Source organism: Silene latifolia, chromosome 1 (assembly GCF_048544455.1).
Source record: "Silene latifolia isolate original U9 population chromosome 1, ASM4854445v1, whole genome shotgun sequence".
Lineage (NCBI taxonomy): Eukaryota > Viridiplantae > Streptophyta > Magnoliopsida > Caryophyllales > Caryophyllaceae > Silene > Silene latifolia.
This window is the reverse complement of record NC_133526.1, coordinates 86870134-86892198: the sequence shown is the minus strand read 5'-3', so window position 1 is coordinate 86892198 and position 22065 is coordinate 86870134. Positions and strand designations below refer to the sequence as shown.

Sequence of the window (22065 nt, the reverse complement as noted above, 5' to 3'; positions counted from 1 at the left end):
GTCTGGAACTGCTGGGAGAAATCTTCTTGTGTTCAACTTCAAGCAAACTTCGGAAGAATACGGGGTCGATGTTGATCTCCATGTCTCGAGAAGGAAAGTCTATCCGCGTACTCTCGTTGGGGAACATAATCGGGAACTAATCTCCATGTCTTGAGAGGGAAAGTCTATCCGCTTACTCTTGTTGGGGAATATAATGAAGGCGTGTCGAAACACATGTGAAGAAATACCTGCTCGTTGTGACAAGCAAGGGTCTTGGGAGCGATAAATAACGTATGATAGTCTACTGTTGGCTTAGAAATGCGGGTCTGAACAAAGAATGATCGTCAAACGGATCAAAAAGATAAAATAGCATTGGGGAAGAGGCGCACCAAAGATGGGCCCACAAATAACGAACTCATAACGAATTTTTGAAAACTCGTATAGAGAGAACACCAGGAAGAGGCGCAACAAGAGCTACGTCTCTTGGAATAGGCGCAGCGCCTGTTGCGTCTGTTCCTGAGGGTGTGTTTTCTGCGTAAAAACGCGATAAACAGAGGGTTTGCAATTCATTTACTCGAAACACAAACCATCCCTTTCTCTCTCAAATCTTAACCATTTCCAACAAGGTTTGATCCAAAAGCTTGCATTAATCATGACTAATCGAGGTATGGGTCTTATTCTTGCATTAATCTTCTATATTTGCTCAATTTGGATCGAAAAAATTAGGGTTTTCAACCCAATTTATTCGAAAATTTTGGGCTTTTCCCCCAAATGCATTTGCCTTGTAAAATTGACATTAGAAATGGATAATTGGTAGTATAAGGAACATAAACATGTATTTGCTTCGAATTTTCATTGAGTTTTGAGCATTTGAGTGAAATTGAGACGGTTTCACAGCTAGACCGTAAATTGCTTCGAAAATAGCCTTAGTATTGCCCATTTGCAATGAAACTTGATATTTGGGATCCTTGGATGATGGGTAAACTTCCTACCATCTCGGAATTTTGGTTTGTGACGGCTTTTTTAGGACACTTTTCTAGGGCATAATCGCCGTTATAACGAAATGCTACCGAAATTTCGACTCGAACCCAGAACTAGGCTTCAACTTAGGCTTGACTTGACCCTAATTACCATATGAGTGATCGGGTTTGTGATAATATGGCCAAATATGGCGAGAAAGGAGCGATTTAAGGGCTTCTGAAGGCTCGAAAATCCCTTAACCAAGGCTCGTCGTCACGTGACGCGACCTAAATTTGCTTTAATATTGTAGGTGATGAGGCTTCTACTTTTGGGAGAGCTCCCATAGAGATAGACGCTACTATTATCAAGGAGGCTTTGGAGCAGGCTTTCACCGCCGCGGTGATGGCTGCTGGGGACGAGGTCCACGAGGAGGAGGCTGTTGAAGAGGAGGAGGCCCCGAGGCCGGCCAACGTCGGGCGAGGAGGTCGTAAGCTGAGGGGAGCGCCCGCGTGGACCTGGGAGAGTAGGCACTTGCTTTGGGCTGCAGAGGGTCACATGTCCTACATGACGGTGAAGAGCTTGTTAATTTTGAATCCATTACTCATCACTCACCTTCTTTCATTTCATTTGCTCATATCATTTCCAATTTTCATTCAAAACTAAAGATAGCCTTTGTTTCAAGTCACAATAGGAGGCCGGGAACATCAGGTCGTTCTCGAGTTACATGACGGTGATGGAGTGCTACGAACGGCTGTCGGCGGAGGAGCGCGCCATGATCGAGAGTGGAGCGTTTGGTGCCTTGGTGCAGGCCTGGAGGGATATCGCGAAGAGGAAGTTGCGGGCTAACCTTAGCCTGGTCCGCGCTTTCTTGGACCGATTCTGGGACACGACTTCCACTTTTCACATGCCTTTTGGTGAGGTGGGAGTCACTCTGGAGGACTACGGCATGATTTCTGGTCTTCCGTGTGGGTCTGACGCTGTTGAGTGGCCGGAGACTGCCACGAGGGTGGACTCGGCCGAGGCTAGGAGGTTGATCGGCTGGAACTTATCGCCGAAGGCTGTTACAGTGCCTGGTTTGGTGCCCAGTTCCTATGTCCGAGACTACTTTGCGGGGAAGACCCCGGCGCTGGTGACGATTTACGGGAGAGAGACGGCTCCTCCTCCCTGTCTTCGCCGGCGAGAGGGCCCGCTTGTGGCTTTGGTGGTTTCGTCTTCGATTTACCTCGGAGACAAGGGAGAGAGGCTGTCGACGAAGCTTCTTCCCTTCCTTTCTGACCTGAGCTCCCTAGGGCGTTGGGACTGGGTCACTGCTGGTTTTGCGGTTCCCATCCGCTTCATGAGGGCCATGGTTCGCCCTGAGTTGATGGAGAAGGGGACTTCTCCTGGTGCTGTCGGACCTGGACTACTGTTGGGAGGTATGAACCTTCATTTAGACTAAAATCAATTCTTTCTTCATCAAATTACGAAAGATCGTCACTGACTATCTTGATTTACAGGCGTGGGTGTACTCCTACTTTCCGAGCCTCTCGCCTAAGAGGACGGAGCCGCTGGAGAGAGCATATCCCGTCGTGAGGGATTGGGTGATGTGCAGGACGAGGAGCAAGCGTTCCTCTCACGGTGTTTACCGGCGGGACGTGAACGCTCTGCAGCTGGATAGCGTGAGCATCTCACTTATATTCATTTTGCTTCTTCATTGCTTTTAATCGATCATAAGAATGATTCCTTGTTTGTCTTGTCCCAGTAGGTGCCCAGGCCTTGGGCGGAGTACGCTGGGGCGTCTCCTTTTGTGGCTGAGGTCCTTCGACTTAGGAGCTCGAGCCTGCTGCTGTTGAGGACGCCGATGGGTCCTGTGTGGTACTTGGGCGAGCGCTTGGCTTGTCAGTGCTCCCGGGATGTGTTGACGGTTCCCATCGATCCTCCTAGGACGATGTTCAGGGAGCCTTCTGAGCCAGAGAGGGAGGCTGACTTGGCTGGCGTCGGTGGTGACGCCCTCCTTCTTCCTGGTGAGGACTACTCGGCGTTCCTCTATGGGAGGTTGGTGTACTGGCCGGTTGTGATGAGCATATTTTCTCTCTTTCTTTACTTGATTTTGAGAGTACGATGAAAGATCATCGATTAATGGGAAACATTTGACTTTGCAGGAGGTTGAGGCGGCGGGCATCGAGCCCCCAGAGTACCCCGAGACCCTCGAGTACACTGATGCGACTGGGAGGACGACGATCTCCGAGCTGCGTGACTTTGACGTGGCTGTGACGGATCTTGGCACGGACGATCGGCAAAGATCGATTCGGAGGGTGAGCCTCTAATTTACATAATTTTTGTGTAAGAACACATTTGGTTGAACTTATTCAATTATTGAGAACTTCTTTCTTGAAAATGTAGGTTGCGCCGTCTCGGTTTGTGGCATTATGGAGGGTGGCCAACCGGCTGCGAGCTACTGCCGTCGAGGCACTTGTCGGCGGTCGAGGTCGTCAGGTATGAACCTTGTGCCTATTCCATTTTTGAATTTTGATTTATCTTGTAATTGCTTGAAATGATTGACATGAGCCAATTTTGTTGTTTACAGGGGGACCGTGAGCTGGAGCGAGAGTTGGCCCAGTCTCGGGAGGAGACAGCTCGCTTGTTGAGGGAGCTCGAGGTTCGAGACGCCGAGATTGCTGCTCTCGCGGCAAGGGTTGCGGAGCTGGAGGGCGACCAACGGTAGTTTTGTTTAGTTTTTGTTTGTATTTTTGCACACTTGTACATTTTGGACCTTCATTTTGAACATTTTGGACTTTGCTTGGGACTCGAGCCCCCAGTTTGCTGTACATTTCCCTTTTTGGTTGTATATATGACGGCTAGAGTGCCTTTGCTGTTGGGTTGTGTTGCTTGTACCTGCAGGTTAGCTTTGAATAGGTTTGGTAGATGACGGTTTACGCCGTCATGCTGCCGAAATTTACATAGAAATCACGCAAAACATACATTTGTATATACATATGGCCTGAATTAGCGCAAAACGAACGAGTCAAGAGAATGCAAAAATGCAAAAGAAAATGAAAAAATGCAAAAAATTTGCCGGAAATGACCGGACGGTAGGGAGGGTTACCCCCTAAAAAAAAGAAAAATAGAACCCTATAAGTTAGAAATGAAATGATTAAAAAGACTTAAAAGAAATATAAAAATGAAATGAATATATAAATTTTGAAATGAATTAAATTGGAATTGAAAATTATTTCCTAAAATGAATTACGAAAATTATTTCCTAAAAATATTTCCTAAAATGAAAAAGTACAAGTGTGGTAAAATGACGAAAATGTTGATATCGCCTCGAGATGCGTGCCCGCGGAATTAGGAAACACGAAATATGGTAATTTCCACGTATTTACCAAAACAATAACCCGTAGGAATAGGAAATTAATCGTCACGGAATTAGGAAAGATCCAACGCGGAAAATCACAGAAACCTTGGTGAGGAAGAGGCGCAGCATGAGCTGCGTCCCTTTGAAGAGGCGCAGCACCGTTCCCAGATGTGTCTGCTCTGGCAGATTTTAGGAAACAGAAATTAGTATAAATAGAGACGTCGATAGAGCTTTTAATCACACAATTCTTCCATCTCTTCTTCGTCTTATTACATAAAATTCTCAATATAACCACTCATCATGAATACTTTGGAGATTCGCCTAAAGGAGTGGACCAACGAGTTTTCCAACATGGAGAAACATGACATGAGCGCCTATAATCTTGGATCATTGTTGAGTTTGAAGCTTATCAAGGTTGTCAAACCGTTCTTGGATGCTTGTCTTGATTACTGGGACCCGAATTATCATGTTTTTGCGTTCCCTGGAGGCGATATTTGCCCATTTCCTGAAGAAATTGCTGCGATTGGTGGGTGGGACCCTGAACACTTGCCTGTTATTCCTTCTACTTCGCAAGGGTATAAGAGCAAATTTAGAGACTTGCTTGGATTGACTAGACTTAAGGTGGACTGTCTAGTGACCTCGAAAGGAGTGCGAATGCTGGACTTCATTGACCGATTTATTAACAGGGCCGACCCCACCGTTTCTTATGTTGCTAGGCGAAAGGCATTTGGATTTTGCTTGTTGCATGTGTATGTCCTCCAAGGGCATGTTGATGAAGACTTGAGAGGTGATCCTCGTCTTTTGGGCCTTGTTGAGCAAATGGAGCTGCGCAGGAGCCCAGCTTGTTTATGCTTAGGAGAGATCTTGTTGGGTTTGGATAATAGGAAACCCAATCGTGACCTACCGTATTTGGGAAGTCCCGTTATCCTGCAGGTAAAAGAACATTTTCTTCTTTTTTTTTTTTTGCTTTTTTTTTTTTTTTTGTTGTCAAATACCCGCTTTTGGTAGGTCTGGCTTATGGAACGACTTCGATTGATCGAGCCCCCAGTTCATGTTCCTTCCTATCATGGTCGTTCGATTGCAATGAGGACCAGGTTGTGCATGGTGGACTTTACTCGAGCCTGCAATTACTGGAAGAATAAACTGAAGAGTGATGATGGCCCCTTGATTATGTGGATTGTACTATGGTGGCACCTCAAATCTGTCACTGGAGTGTCTTCTTTGGATTCTACCCGATTTGTGCGCATTCCTGGCTTGGAATTCATGGTGTGCATCTTCTCGGAAAGGCTGATGAGACAGGTTGGACTAAAACAGACGATCTAGAAGCTTGATACCGTCCCGCAGACCGTCGTGGCGCTTACTACAGAGAGCCGAAGGGAATGGGCTATTAAATGGGCCCAAAGAAACATGTGGTTCTTGAACTCTTCTGCTAATGCCTTTTGGGTGTCGGATTCTTATCTGCGATGGAGGAAGGCTACTACTCCGGAAGAGCGCGGGAGATTGAGGAAGCGCGAGCCTGTTGATTACAAGGTGCGCGAGGTGGAAAAGGAGAAAGAGAAGCATTTGACTGAGGGAGAGGAAGAAGCCGAGTTTCGAGTTGTTCATCCTTCGAAGAAACCGAAGACCTCTCCTGCCGTGGAAATGGTGATTGGCAAGAATGGTAAGGCTAGGCCTCGAGAAAGACCGTTGGTGATTAGGTCCGAAGTGGTGCAAGAGCGTCCGACTCGAGGTCGTGACAAGAAATATGACAAGAATGACAAGGGCAAGGGGAAAATGGAGGAATAGCCCTAGTTTTTATTATTATTTATTATTATTATTGTTGTTGTAATAAAAAGGTGGGATTTTTAGAATCCTAGCCTATTTTATTTATTATTTTATGGCGTATTATTATTAGAAAAAGAATGAAATAAAAAGGTTAAATGTTTATGAAACTGTTGTGATTTTCTATTTATTATTCTTGTCGAATTCCAAATGCAATGTAAATGTCCTTCTATTTACATTTTTAAAATTAATGGATTGTATCCGGTGAAGGATTGCCTACGTATTCATTAAAAAAATGAAATCAAACCCTTGCGCGTATTTCGAGTAAATGTAAAAGAATAATTGTTCTAAGCAAGAGCTTGTAATGAACTTAGAAAATAAGCATGAGCTTTTACTTACTCTGAAGGTGCAGTTTAGTTTATTCGATGATATGAGGATGGCAAATTTGTCAAAATGCAAGAGCAGAGTGACATTAGCTTATTTCAGCTTGGCCAGGGGCCGTTTATTTAGTGCCACAAGAGCGACACGTGAGGTTACGCGAGACGCGTTTTTGTTCCTATTATAGGCATAATACCGTTTATGTTGGTCAGGGTTTGTCGGGTTGGAAAACTCATTCCCATCTAGGTCTGTGATCCTAACCGCACCCCCTGGAAGTATTGATTTGACTAGGAATGGTCCGGCCCAATTAGGTTTGAATTTTTCCCGTGGGTCGACAGGTAAAAGAGCTCTAACCGATTTGAGTACTAAGTCTCCTTCTTTGATGTTCCTGGGCCTAACCCTTTTGTTGAAAGCGCGTTTGATACGTGCTTGATATGTTTGGACATTGTTTAAGGCGCGTAGCCTACGTTCATCCAGGAGGATGAGTTCTTCATATCTATCCCTCTTCCAGTCGGCTTCTGGGATTTGACTTTCGAGTAGGATGCGCAAAGATGGTATCTCTAACTCGACTGGTTGTACATCTTCCATGCCGTAAGTCAAATAGAAAGGGGTAGCCCCAGTGGGCATCCTAACAGATGTGCGATATCCCCACAAAGCAAAGGGTATCTTGCTCGGCCAATCTCAATAGTTGTCAATCATTTTCTTGAGACTTGTGACAACGTTCTTGTTTGCTGCCTCTACCGCGCCATTAGTCTGTGGTCTATATGGTGAAGAGTGGTGATGCCTAATTTTGTACTTGGCTAGCAATTGCTCCATCTTAGCTTGGAAATGTGATCCGTTATCACTAATGATCTCATGTGGGCAACCGTATCGACAGATGATGTTGTTTTGTATAAACTTTGCCACGTTTTTAGCCGTGAGACTAGTGTAGGAAGCCGCTTCTACCCATTTGGTGAAATAGACAATTGCCACTAGGATGAAACAAAGTGACCTCTGTTCAGTGGAGTTATCTTCCCGATTATGTCGATTCCCCAGGCAGAAAATGGCCAAGGAGATGTCATTGTATAGAGCAATGAAGGAGGGACATGTTGTACATTCCCGAAGATTTGGCAATTGTGGCAATGTCTTACGTATTTGATGCAATCGGATTCCATTGTGGTCCAATAATATCCCAAACGTGTGATTTTCTTTGCCATCATGGGCCCACTCATGTAAGGACCGCATTCTCCATCGTGGACTTCTTCCATCACTTTCCGCGCCTGTGAATGATCAAGGCAACGTAGGAGTACACCAAGAGGTGTTCTTTTGTACAACTCTCCTTGCATGAGAACGTATTGGGAAGCTAGTAGGCGTATAGCACGTTGTCCCCTTTTGTCCATATCCGGTGGATAGGTACCGTTGAGCTTGAAATTTAGGATTGCTTGGAACCAGGGTTCCTGTGCGATTTCCTCTTCGTCGGTGATTTGGTGGACATAAGCTGGCCCTGACCGTCGTTCGATACATAAAGGCATTTCCACCATGTCATTTGGCATATTAATCAAAGATGCGAGTTTTGCAAGAGCATCCGCAAATTGATTTTCTTCTCGAGGTAGGTGTAGATAGGTCACGTGATCAAAGAATTGGGCCACTTGGTCTATTCTGGCTTGGTAAGGTGCTAAGCTTTCGCTTCGGATTTTCCAAGATCCCGTAACTTGATTGATGATCAGGGATGAATCCCCATGCACTCAGAGGTTTTTAATGCCTAAGCTCACTGCCGCTTGTATTCCAATGAGACAAGCTTCGTATTCCGCAGCGTTATTTGTCACCTCGAAGTCGAGTTTGACAGAGATTGGTGTATGCTCACCTTCAGGAGAAATGAGCAACACTCCTATTCCAAATCCTCTTAAGTTTGATGCTCCATCAAAGTAAAGGTCCCAGGAGTGTACATCAGTTTGGAGTATATCCTCGTCTGGAAATGACCAAGTGTCTATTGTTTGTGCATCATTGATGGGATTCTCTGCGAAGAATTCGGCAACGGCGCGCCCTTTTATAACTTTCAGGGGCACGTATTTGAGATCGAACTCTGAGAGCATCAAAGTCCATCTTGCTAGACGTCCGTTGAGAACGGGTTTTTCAAAGAGGTATTTGACTGGATCCATTTTGGAGTATATTTTGACGGAGTAGCTAAGCATGTAATGACGTAGCTTCTTCGTTGCCCACACAAGAGCGAGGCATGTCTTTTCGAGTTGTGAGTATTTGCACTCGTACTCCAAGAACTTCTTACTAAGGTAGTAGATAGCCCTTTCTTCGCTTCCTACAGTTTGAGCTAGCATGGAACCCATGGCTGTTTCGGTTACTGTGAGATATAAACCAAGAGGTTGATCTCGTTGAGGTGGCATTAGCACTGGTGGTTTAGCCAATATCTCCTTTATTCGATCAAATGCCTTTTGACAATCATCATCCCACATGGTGTGATCCGTTTTCTTTAGCTTCTTGAAGATAGGCTCGCAAATCATGGTGAGTTTCAATATGAATCGACTTATATATTGCACTTTTCCCAGGAATCCTCTGACTTCTTTTTCAGTTTAAGGTTGCGGCATTTCGATCAGAGCCTTGATCTTGGAAGGGTCTATTTCTATACCTCGTTGGCTAACGACGTATCCCAGGAGTTTGCCAGATGGTACTCCAAATGTGCACTTCTGAGGATTGAGCCTCATATTGTACTTTCGTAGCCTTGCGAAAAATTTGCGAAGGTTCGCGATATGCCCCTCTCTATCCTTGGACTTGACAATCATGTCGTCTACGTATACCTCAACTTCTTTGTGCATCATGTCATGTAAGAGTGTAGTTGCGGTGCGTTGATATGTAGCTCCGACGTTGATTAAGCCAAATGACATTACCGTATAGCAATAGGTTCCCCATTCAGTGACAAAAGCGGTCTTATGCATGTCTTCTATGGCCATCTTGATTTGGTTATAACCCGCATACCCATCCATGAAGGATAGTAATGCGTGGTCTGCAGTATTGTCCACCAATATGTTGATATGTGGTAGAGGGAAGTCATCCTTAGGACTTGCTTTGTTTAAGTCTCTAAAATAAACACAAACACGGATTCTCCCATCCTTTTTGGGTACAGGTACTATGTTGGCTACCCAGTCAGAATACTTGGAAACTTTGATGAACCCGACTTTGAATTGCTTATCAACTTTTTCCTTAATCTTGAGAGCCCATTCCGTTCTCATTCGGCGAAGCTTCTGTTTTACAGGCTTGAAACCTGGCTTAATCGGAATTCTATGCTCGGCGATATCCCTGTCGATCCCTGGCATGTCCTTATAGGACCAAGCGAAGACGTCTTTGAACTCGTTTAGAAGGTCTATGAAATCGGCCCTTTCGGTAGAGCTCAAGGTAGTCCCTATCCTAAGTTCTTGGGGTTCTAGTTCGGTTCCTACATTGATGGGTTCGGTGTCTTCTATTACTGGCCCCCCTTCCCCTTCCTGTAGTATTTCTTTGGCTACGTAGGGAGGTATTTCAATTGAATCTGGGTCTTGGTCATCCTCAGTATCATCGTAAACAGAATTGCACTCAAGATAACACAAAGAGTAAGCAGAACCTGATTTATTCATATTAAAGTTTGAGAAAAGTTGAAACAAAGAAGCCATCTGATTTGTGTTCAGCGGCGGTAAAGGGACAGTGGTCGGGACATTTCCCGAACTACTGTTACTACTCGAGGCTAAGTTAGGAGAAACAAAGGGAATGGGGATGACGACAAAAGGAGACTCCCTAGTGACTTCTCTAGACTCTGACTCTGACTCCGACGCCGACTCTGACTCGAAGTCATCGTCTTCTGGTTCTCCTTTGAACATCTCTCCTTCTCCAGTGGTGAGCTTGAAGAGTATTCCTTGATTGTTGGTCCACTTGATTGATTTTCTCCATCCTTTCTGCTGATTCGCTTTTGTTTCTGTGATTAACGTGGTAGGGTTGAAGTGATCGTCTTGAAGTATCATGGTAATGATCTCATCCTGCGTGGCTCTAACAAATCGATCCTCTCCAAAAAATAGACTAACATCTTGTTCGTCTAAGCAAGGTGCTTGATGGGATTTGACGGTAGAAACCGTTTCTGGAGGAATGAAGCAGCAATCGTGAAAGATCTTGATTCCGGCTAGCTTCCTCTCGAGATAGTGCTAAGGTTCGGGAAATCCGTGAAAGAGTTCTAGGCTTCCTTCCTTAACGAAGTACCCATTTAAGATAGGGAGATAGGGTCGCATTTGGACTCCCACGTACTTACGGTTTTGAACTTGAGCAAGCATCTCGAGAACTTCCTCTTTAGTGGGTTTGTACCCTAGTCCAAGTGGTATACTTTTTGAGCTGCCTTCCTTGTATGGTGCGAAGGTGTTTCTTCGGATAGGGTTTAAAGGCATTCCAGGGAAGTATCCCTGGGATTTGAGTATGTGGTTGACCACCAAGTTGGAGTAGGGATCATAGTGTAAGGGTGCCAATTCGCTTTCTATGACATTTATGCTTTGGAAGCCCCCAAGTTTATATACTGGATCCGTAAGGACTTAATTGTTCGACTTCTTTTCGATTATTGGCTTGATGGGTGACGAAGTGATCGTCACCACTTTGCCATTTAGTGGGATCTTGATTTTTTAATGAAGGGTGGATGTCACCGCTTTGGAAGCGTGGATCCAAGGTCTTCCTAGAAGTATGTTGAAGGAAGCTTCAATGTCCACTATTTGGAAGTTAACCTTTCGCTCAATTGGCCCTGTGGCTATGGTTAGGTTAACGAGTCCTACTACCTTTCGTCGTGTACCATCATATGCGCGAACACCTTGATTGGTAGGGATCCAATCCGACTCTTTCTTGCCTAATTTGTATTCCGTTTTGAGGGGTATGACGTTGACCACGGAGCCATCATCTACCAAGGTCATTGGCACGCTCTTCTTTAGACAAATGACAGTGATGTAAAGAGCCAAGTTGTGACTAGCGCCAAAAGGTGGCAAATCTTCGTCTGAGAAAGTAATAGGATTACTTAGCTTCGGTGATTCTTGGAAATCCAAGTTGACTACATCTTCGGGTGTGGAGTTATGTGCTACATTAAGTTTGGCCAAGGCTTGCAGTAAAGCTTGACGATGTGGGAATGAGCTTGCTACTAGTTGCCAGACTGAAAGATCAGCCTTTGTCTTCTGTAATTGCTTGAGCAAATGATCAGTGGAGTCATCTTCGTTATCATTTGGCGTGACAACGTTGGTTGGACCATTTTGAGTAGTGCTTTGATATGGACGGCCCGAACGAGTTAGGTGGTCCACATCTTGGTCTTCACCATTTTGGACTATTTCTTTGACTAGGGAGTTTTCAATGAGGTACTCGTCCTCGTCGTCATCGGCCTATACTCCATTGATTGTAGCTAGTTCCCTCATTCTCATGATCTCGTCTTCTAGTCGTGTGATTTGGTCGACTAGTTTATCAACCACGGCGACTATTTCTTGCATAGTAGCGTTTTGAGAGAAGATTAGTGGCACATGCTCCTTAGGTGTTGCGTTGGGGTCATGTAAGGTTGTTACCACATTTTCCAATTCCCAAACTTGCCTATCCACACTCCTTGCCCGTGTGATGAAGTCGGAAATGGTAGGGGAGATGGTAGAGTAGAACCCTTCATTTTCAATCGCGTGGATCTCATATTCAATTGGAGAAATGAGGTGTGAACAATCTAAGGTAGATTCTTCACTTGTGATCACTAGAATCCCAAGAGGGTTCTGAGTGTTGTTGGGTTTACCTCCCGGCGGTATTGGTAGTCGGCCATCTTCAATCATGTCTTGAAGCACATTTTTCAATTTGTAGCATTTTTCTGTGTCATGCCCCTTGCCCCTATGGTATTCACAGTACGAGTTCTCGTCCCATAATTTGGATTTCTTTTCGGGTTCGGGAGTAGGTCCTATGGATTGGAGTTTGCCTTGCTTCATTAATCTTTTTAGAGCGTTGGAGTAAGTATCCCCAAGGTTTGTGAATTTCCTTGGTGGGGTACTTTTCTTGGATGGCTCAAAAAGGTTAACTTCATCGGTCTTGCTAGTGGAGCCGTATGAACGACATGTTGAGCCTTGATATCCTCGACCTACCGTTTTAGACAAGAGCCCTTTACGGATGTCATCATCAATCCTTGTTCCTAATACGGTTAAGTCCTTGAAAGTTTTGATGTTTTGGTATCTCAAATGATTGGCATAGATGGGTTTGAGATTGTCCACGAACTTCTCCAAAAGGGTAGCCTCATCCGGGCGTTCAACTAGTTGGGTACTAGTCTTCCTCCACCTACTTAGGAAGTCGGTGAATCCTTCTTTGTCATTTTGGGTAAGAACCTCTAGAGTGCGCATGTTAACTTGGATCTCGGCATTATCCGCATATTGCTTAGCAAACTCGATCGCGGCATCTTCCCAAGTAGCGATCTTCTTGTGTTCTAAGGAGTAGAACCATTGCTTTGGGATGGTGTCAAGAGATGAAGGAAAGATCCTTAAGAACATCTCGGGTTTGATGCCTTTGATAGACATGTAATCCTTGAAGGCACGGATGTGGTTCAAAGGGTTCTCGTGCCCCTTGAATTTAGGGATATCCGTCATATTGAAGTTAGTTGGCAATTTGGAATTGACGGCCTCATACTTGCGGTTGTTTTCCCTATAAATGTCATCCCCTTTAAGGTACATCAATTGCTCCTCTAAGTATTAGAGTCTTTTCTCAGCTACAGTCATTCCCATGAGAGGATTTTCGTCCTTGGATTCACTCGCGAAGTCACCTACTACTTCACTTTCGTGAGGAGGCAACCTCCCCTCTACGGCATAGATCCGGCCCTCGATGGTATCAAGGTGATCATACACTTGATCTTGAGTAACTTGGATTTGAGCTAGTGCGGCTAGGATTCGATCATTACCATCTTGAAGTTGGTTGAGGTTAGCGTCACTGGTTCCAGGCATCTTGAAAAGTGGATAAGAGATCAATGACGAATCAAAACACGATCGACCATTCTAACACACTTGTAAAGAGAAGAAATGTTTTGACTCTTAAAGTGGGTGTGTGCCACTTGTGTTGAGTGAGCTTTGAAGAAAAGACAAAGTTTTGAAAATGTGTATCCTAGTCAACTATAGTGTAGTTGTAGGAGTGGACTCGAAGTGAGGTTTTGAAATGGGCTTGGGCCCGAATTTTGACTCGACAAACGGACAGAGTTTTGACTGGGTTTTGCGCTAATCAACGGCCTCTTTTTTTTTTCGAAATTTCTGTTTAAAAAAGGGTTTTGATTTTTACAAAAATGGTTTTGTTTAGAAATGGTGATCACGCAAGGTACAAACATTCATACAAGTATTATAACGGGATGCTGAGTGCATTTAAAAGGGTTTTGGTTTAAAGAGTGGGTTGCCATACCAAACAATCAAACCCGAAGTCTGTGGAGAGGCTCGTACCAAACAAGAGTAAGGCCGATTCCTAGTCCATTTCCTCAAGTAGTGAAGGTCCTTGATACAAACAAGAGTAAGCATCATGGTATGGATGACGTCAATCGCTATCCATCCTTAGGCCCAAATAAGAATTAGGACCGTTTAGACGGGACGATTGGTCGAATGGGTTGGGTTGGGCCTAGGAAGGCCAAATGAAACGGTCTTGGAAGACCGAGTTATGAAAACCGACAATTGTCTTGTACAAATTATTCCCTAACCTTGTTCAAGTTTCACCCTTGGCTACACGTAAGTGTATTATCCCCAGTGGAGTCGCCAAACTATGGACAACGGGGGCCCACGGGGGCGCTTGGGAGGAGAGAACAAGCGTTTGCATTTGTTGGAGTCGCCACCAATTTTTATGGGAAATTGGAACCGTTCGAATACTTCGTGCCATGTCAAGACACAAAGTAGAGACATGAACACCAAGAAATCGTTACCCTTAGCATTCTATGTCTAGAATGACTCTCGTGGATGCCAATGAACACGGAAGTTCACAGAGATCTGGAGTAAAGGGTGAGGGTACGTATTAGGAAGCTCTTTTGATCGAACACCTAATCCCGCCCACCTCGATAGCGGCCTCTACTAATGATTAGGGACATCATCTATACTCGATATATCGTCGATTATATGCATGCAATGCAACATCCAAGTTTTAATCCTAACATGTGAGAATTAGACTAAGTCGGTTAACAATTAATTTAGCATACAATTGGGTCGAAGTAGGATTTAATGCTTAATTACATGTGAAGACACGTAAATAAATCATATAAATGCGATAAATATTACAATGATAGAAAATTACAATAAAAATTACAATAATTACATCGGGTTTCATTGATTTATGTCGAAAATACCTTTAAAACGGATAATTTGAGAAAAAAGAGTAAAAGAAAGAATTAACGAACGAATCAGTAGGTGATAATACGAGTAATAGTCAATTATACATAAACTAATTAAATAGGTCAAGCAACAACGGAGGTCAGAGACAGAATTCAACCTGGAACAGGCGCAGCATGACTGCGCCCTTTGGAAGAGGCGCAACAGTTGTTGCGTCTGTTCCAAGGGTGAGTTCTGGCTGTGAAGCCGGAACTGCAAATCGTTAAAGTTAATTAATGAATTTAAGGATTGATTACGATATTTGACTCGGATGAAAGTGATTTAGGTTATTTACATGTGATTAAAGGTCATAAAATCAATAAAACATGGATGAGACGGATGCAAACGAATTATTTACATGAATGAACGATTGATTAGTGACATAAGTGAACTAAATAGGTTAAACAAGATGAATTAATGACGAACTAATGACGAATATACAAATGGAAATATATCAAAGGTCGAATTCCAGAAACTCAATATGAACAAAACGAATTTCTACAACCCGGATTGAGTTTAATGACAAAAACCCGCAAATATTGGATTATAAGGAATTCAAGTCGAATTTAATGATTAAATAAATGTATCAATGATGTTAAATAATATACATGTGAAATTTTTGTGATTGTATGTCAAAGAATTGAAGAACAAACGAAAACAAATAAAAGCAAACGAATCTACAGAGGACGAAGGAAGAAGAAAGGAAGCAGGAACTGCGGCAGCCTTACGAAGAGGCGCAGCAGGTACTGCGCTCCTTCGAAGAGGCACAGCAGTTGCTGCGTCCTTTCTCGACGGTCATCTTCTGGTAATCCGTAAAAAGGGTTTTAAAGCATGGTTTTATAAATCGGTTTTAAGAAGTATTTTCGACATAAACCTTACATTAATGATACAAAAGGTAAATAACAATTAATAAAGAAGGATTTACACCCTCAGACTTACATGTTTGACGAAACGAGATGAACTAAGTTTACGATTAGTGATGCTCGACTCGAATGTAACGAAAGTGCCATCGTAAGAGGAAAAACGATTAAGATTAATTAAGTTGATTGATGTGGAGTTGGTCAAATTGGTCGGTCATGCAAACGAGGCTGGTACTCAGAAGGATCCGAGCTTACGTGGTCGAATGTTCAAGCACGTAGACGCCAAAAAGTAAGAACAAAGGTCTAGAATGCAAAGGAAGAAGAGAAGGGCGGACACTCGCGTGAGAAATATGAGGAGCGAAGGCTCCTATTTATACTAATCACGTGAAGGAATAGGGTTTTCGGAGAGACTTTGGAAGTGAATCTTGGAAAGATATGAAAAAGATACGAAAAATACGCAGAAAAGGACCTGGGAAGAGGTGCAGCAGTCACTGCATCTCTTGGAAGAGGCGCAGCACCTACTGCGTCTGTTCCCAAGTGGTTTCCTCCTGCGGAAGAAAGATTTCCGTGTTTAAGTTATAGAAGGACGGAATAATTTGGTTTTCCTTAATATTTTGTATGAATATTACGGGAAATTGTTTACCAAAGAATAAAAGATTGTGAAATAATTATAAAATATGGAATAGAAATATCCGGAACATTCCAGAACATTCCGACTCGGGATTTTACGGTTATCAGAAAATTGAGACGGTTTTAAGCCCGGACTCCAAATGTACTCTAATTACTGCCAAAACGACCGTATCGGCACGTAGATGACAACTAAGAGGTAGATATTAGTGTTTGAGCAATCACTTGACGATAAACTTACTAATTGTCACAAATCGTTCCGCGCACCAAACATGCGGCCCAATCATCACCGGGTGGTTTGCGAGAGGTGCAGAAATGAGGTATCTACAACTACACATCATGTTTATTATGCTAGTAATGGTGTCAAACATCACAACACAAATGAACATGAAGATTAAGCAAGGTAATAAAACAAGAGAATAACAAGTAAATAAAGAGGGATTAGGAAGGTTACCAACTTGGAAAGTAAAGATGACCATAAATAAAGGATAATCCTTGAATAAAGATGGAGACTTGTCACTTAGTCTTCAAATACATACCCAAGAGATCCAAATGTAAATAACTTGATTTGAACAAAGGAAATTGGAAGGATAATAGAAGAAACCTTTGATTAATGATGGAGAGTTGTCAATTCCCCAATACAAACCCAAGAAATCTTCAATTACAAGACTAGAGAGAAATAATTAAGGAAAGATTAAAGTGCAATTTATGAAATGATTAAAGACTAATCTACTCCTAATCTAATCTAAGAGGGCTTAATCTACTCAAAGGGAACTTAACCCTCAATTTATTACAAAGAGGGTATATATAGTGGTACAAGGTTTAGGTTAACTAAGGGCTTAAATGACGATTAAGCCCCTTAATTGAAGTCCAACGCCTTGCAAGTCCTATAAGGGGACACATGTCCTCCCTCTGATGGACGTTCATCCTGCACTGAGGGACGCCCGAGCTAGTTTTGGGACGCCCGTCATGTGCTGTATTTCTTCTTCTTCTTGTTTTAGCTGCCCCCTAACTCGTGGGGGTCCTTCATAGGTCGTGGGGATCCTTCGTCATTGTCCAATTACTTGTTTTATTGACTTAGGCCTTTAGTGTTGGTCTCCTCTTAGATGCTTGGTTGTTGGATGTTATCAATTTAGCTTTGTTTCACTCCGTTTGGGCAAGGTTTGTGCTCTTCTTCTACAAAGGACACCAAACCTCATAGAATATGCATAATAGGAAGCTAGAGACAAGAAACGACCCTAATACACACTAAAAAGTGTAGGAACTAGGCTAGTTAGGGGACTAAATGTGTGTAAATAAGAGTCACATCAAATATCCCCAAACCGAACCTTTGCTCGTCCCGAGTAAAGAGGTGACTAAAACTATGACCCTTATTTAAACTAATACTACTAACATAGCCGTTGTGAGACAATTACCGGGTCTCACTCCACCCCTTCAACTCACAACAAGTCATATATGAGGTAAGATGCCTTCTTGCAAGGCAAGGTGGGGCTTGCCAAAATGACGATACATCCAAGCATTAAGCACACAAAACAAGTAATAGATGCATTTACAAAAGAATGGCCACTTTCCTCATCTAAGTGGCGGAAGCACTAAATGAAAAATAATCTAAGGACACATACTCCGTCATAGATACTAGTTCTACAAACTAATACGAAGTCTAAAAGGATAGAAGTAAATCATCTCCTAGTAGTGTTGGACTAGGTTACGTTCGTCCACAATTATTAGATGCTTTCGTCAAGAGTAGGGTCCTTATGGCGTTAGAAACACTATAGGATCGCGGAATTCCCCCTCTTGCCTAGACAAAAAGAAGGATCGTCTCCTCTCTACCATGCAACAAATATAGGACCATCAACGAATAAAAGGGTTTCAAAGTATATGAATTTCATGATAGTAGTTTGCATTTGAGTTGTTTCCTCCACATTTTTGTGGCATTTCACATTTTAAGAACATTTCTTTTGCTATTTTTGATGATTTGGCATTTTTGACTTGCAATTTTCAACTTTGCATTTTTGAACATTTTGAGAGTAACCCCATTTGTAGCAAGGGTACTTCTGTAAAAGCATAGGAGTCTATTTTTGCTCCTCATTTCATTGATGTAATTGCAAACATTTGACTTTGATTTTGGAACTTGAACTCAATTTGATGATTTTGTGACCATTCCCCTTTGGTTAATAAAATAAAAGAACGGTTGCATGGCATTGAGGGTCATCTTGGAATAAACGGTAGCCAATGAGTTATCCCACCATAAGGTACTCTTGACTAGGCTCTTGTGCATGGGTCGAACGATACTAGAATGACACTAAAAAGGGTGTTTCAAGACTATTCTAGTGAACAAAGTGTTAAGTAGAAAGAGTATCTACAATGGCCTATGCACACTTGTCAAATTTCTCAATTAGGCATTTACAAAAACCTTTCTAAATGCAACTATATGTTATGATGCAACCTATATAAATATAAGTCTAAATGCAAATGGTTCTACCAACTAGTATGCCATGTAATATAGATGCAACTCCTAACAACACATAGGTACACAAACCGCAACAACAAAATACACCACATCCTCATTGACATGTAAGCCTATCCTCCTCATATGAATAATGAAAAAAATGGAAGGAAAATAGGGATTAGAGCGATCATACCAAGCGATCTTCACATACCCTAACTAATGCCTCAAATGTAGTGTCGAATCTATGTGAGAAGAGAACAAAAACACAAGTATATACAATTCTATACTACTAAATTAAAGAACATATTTTTGGGATTTTTCAAAAAATTTCAATTTTTATGTATTTTGGAATATAAATTTCCATCCCCCACTTTATTTTGGACATTGTCCTCAATGTACATGTAGGACTAGGAATGAAAAAGAAATACGTGTTTTTAGATTTTTAAGGATTTATGGAAATTGAAGTACAAATGCAAATGCAATGATATGAATGAATACATGCTCTAAGTAAATGCAATTCTATATGTCATATATAACAAATGAATGCAATCTAAACTATGCTAGATGATGCATGTTTTCTATTAAGTTGGAAGCTAATTTAAATTAGCTTAGGTCACCTATGATCAAACCTCCCCAAACCGATTCAAGCACTATTTCTAGTGTAGAAAGAAATAGGTTTGGTCATTAGTGGCTATGCATGAATGCAAGTTTAACTACATGAACTAACTATATGAGACATTTGAGATATATTATAATGCAAACTATACTATATGAACTAACTAATGCAAAAGTGATATGAGATATTTTACAAATGCTAGTCTACTCTATATGATTAACTATGATGTATGTTACTTCATGGTTGAACCTCCCCAAACCGAATTCAAACACTATTGCTAATGTAGGAAGAAAGGGGTTTAATCATGAGGTAACTACATAAATGCAAGGTATATGTAAATATATGGCTAAGTGCAAGTGCAATGAGATGTAAACTAGAATGCAATCTAATGTAAAATGTAATGCAATGCAACTATACATGAGAGATAGGGAAGAAGAGAGTCTTACAATTACGATCTTAATCAAATCCCCCTTCATCGGGGCTATCATCATCTCTTTTGATAGTTGGGGATGAATAAGTGTGTTTGTGGAAGATGAAGATAAGATAGGATGGAGTATCAAGCATTGTCACGAGCCATTTAGGAGCAAAAGGTGAGTTTCATGGTCGACTCGGGCGGGCTGGGCTTCGCTCGCCCGGATTCTGTTTCAGTTTTGAACTTTTACCCTCAACCCGCTGGAGTCGTTTTCAACCCGCTTGGGTCACTCCTTGTCCCGCTCGAGTTGTTTTTGTCCCGCCCGGGTTATAGCTGGGGACGCTCGAATTCACTAGAATCCGCTCGAGTTTACATTCAGGACAATTTCTTTCCTTCTTTTAGGCCTCAACTAGCGCGATTTCTTCTCAAAACGCTCGGGTTCATGCTTGAATTGGCCCAAATCATTTATAATGATATGTAGAATATGCACGAGCCCAAAATTATCCATTTTCTTCATTTTTCTTAAATTAAAATATGAGATCCCTCCCTTTTATGTCTCATGTAATAATTAATTGAATGCATGCAAGATTAAACTAAATGCAAGCTTAACTTATTCTAATCTAGAACAATGCATGCAAAGATTAAACACATGGAAAAGGACGCAACAAGGCTACACTAAAATATCACAAATGGGTCATTTAAAAATCCATTTAATACTTGCATTAGCATATCAAATGAATTTGACCGATCCTCACAAAGGTGGTCATAAGCAATGCAAAGTGAGAAAGACAACCCATAGAACCAAGAGTGAAGAAGAGTATTAGTGGAATGCTTGTGAGAAAAGAGGTGCATACAAAATATTTCAAAAGCATTCATGGGTTCATCACTTGGTTTTAATTGCACAAGAGGAGAGTCAAAGTTTATAAAATCACATAGGACAACATCCTCCCCATGCCAACTTCCTCTAGGGGTGTTGTACATACCTCCATCCTAAAGTCTTTATATAAAACCACCAAGTGCTAAACAAACCTCTTTAATACTATCCTCACAATCCTCTTCAACATTCATGGGCTCAAGCAAAGGGGTAAGAGAAATGAGGTCTAAAGAATCGATGGGTGCAAGGAGATCATCCTCACCACAAAAAGAAACTTCAAATTTCTCAAGAATGGGTTCCTTAAGTAAATCTATCTCACAATCCCATTCATCCCCGATGTCCAAACTTCCTTCACTCTAACAATCATGACAAGGCTTATATTTCTAATCACTTTCTTCCATTTGCTCTTCATCGCTACTCTCTTCATCACTTTCAATCCTAAGAGCCTCATATCCTCTAACTAGCTCTCTCTATACCACCTCATGATTCACCTCAAAAGACACTCTCTCAAACTCACACAAACCAAGTTCCTCAATCTTTTCAACAAGAAGATCATTTGGCTCACTCAACCATACATCATCATTGTCAAATGTCACACTTTCCAACTCACAATCGTAAACAACTTTCACAAAAAGAGGCATAGGATGGAATAGGATGTGTGGAGGGTCTCTTGGAATATGGTGGGGCGGTTCACAAGAAGAGTTATAGACATGCGTATAATCATTAACATCATCCATGGCATTCGAATTCACAAGGGGTGGGGATGCATAAAAAGGGCAAGCATTTGAGTCATCACCACAAGATTCATTAGACAATATTAAATCATTCAAAGAATTCACATTCTTGGGGGAAGGAAGCATATAACTAGCATGAGAATCATAGATATTATCAAGAGAATGAGAAACATCACAATCATCATGCAAAGAATGAATATTTGGCTCATCTCTACATTGTGGTCTTATCCTAGGTCTGATTCTCCTATAGCCCAAATTCTCATCATCACTAGCCATCCTTCCAATTAATTCATAACCTTCTTCGACTTCCAAATCATAAAACCTTCCACTAGAAGCACAAATTATCATATCTCTATAGTGTGGAAGCATGTTTTCAAAGAAAGTCAAAGTGGTTAACCAAAGTGGTATTCCATGATGGGGACACGATCTCAATAAGCCCTTAAGTCTCCCCTAAGACTCACTTAAACTCTCAAACTCATCTTGTTCAAATGTAAGAATCTCATTTCTAAATTTGGTGGTTTTAGAAGGAGAGAAGAACTTTTGAAGAAAGGCTAGACCAAGATCTTTCCAAGTGGTGAAAGTATTAGGAGGGTGTGACTACAACCATCTTTTAGCTTTACCCTTAACAAAGAAAGGAAATATAATGAGTTTTATGGTGTCAATGGGTACTTCATCATTCCTTATTTTTTTTTGTTAAAAGGTAAGTAGTATAAAAGAACCGGAATAAACGAGACCATACAAGATTTCG

General features: G+C 42.0%; 1 non-coding gene across 1 annotated transcript; it reads left to right on the top strand.

Annotated features, from left to right (window-relative positions):
- Window positions 1-21723: 21723 nt before the first annotated feature.
- LOC141620089 (small nucleolar RNA R71) lies at window positions 21724-21830 on the top strand. Its single transcript, XR_012531881.1, has one exon. It is a non-coding gene; the product is annotated as a small nucleolar RNA R71 (small nucleolar RNA).
- Window positions 21831-22065: the final 235 nt, after the last annotated feature.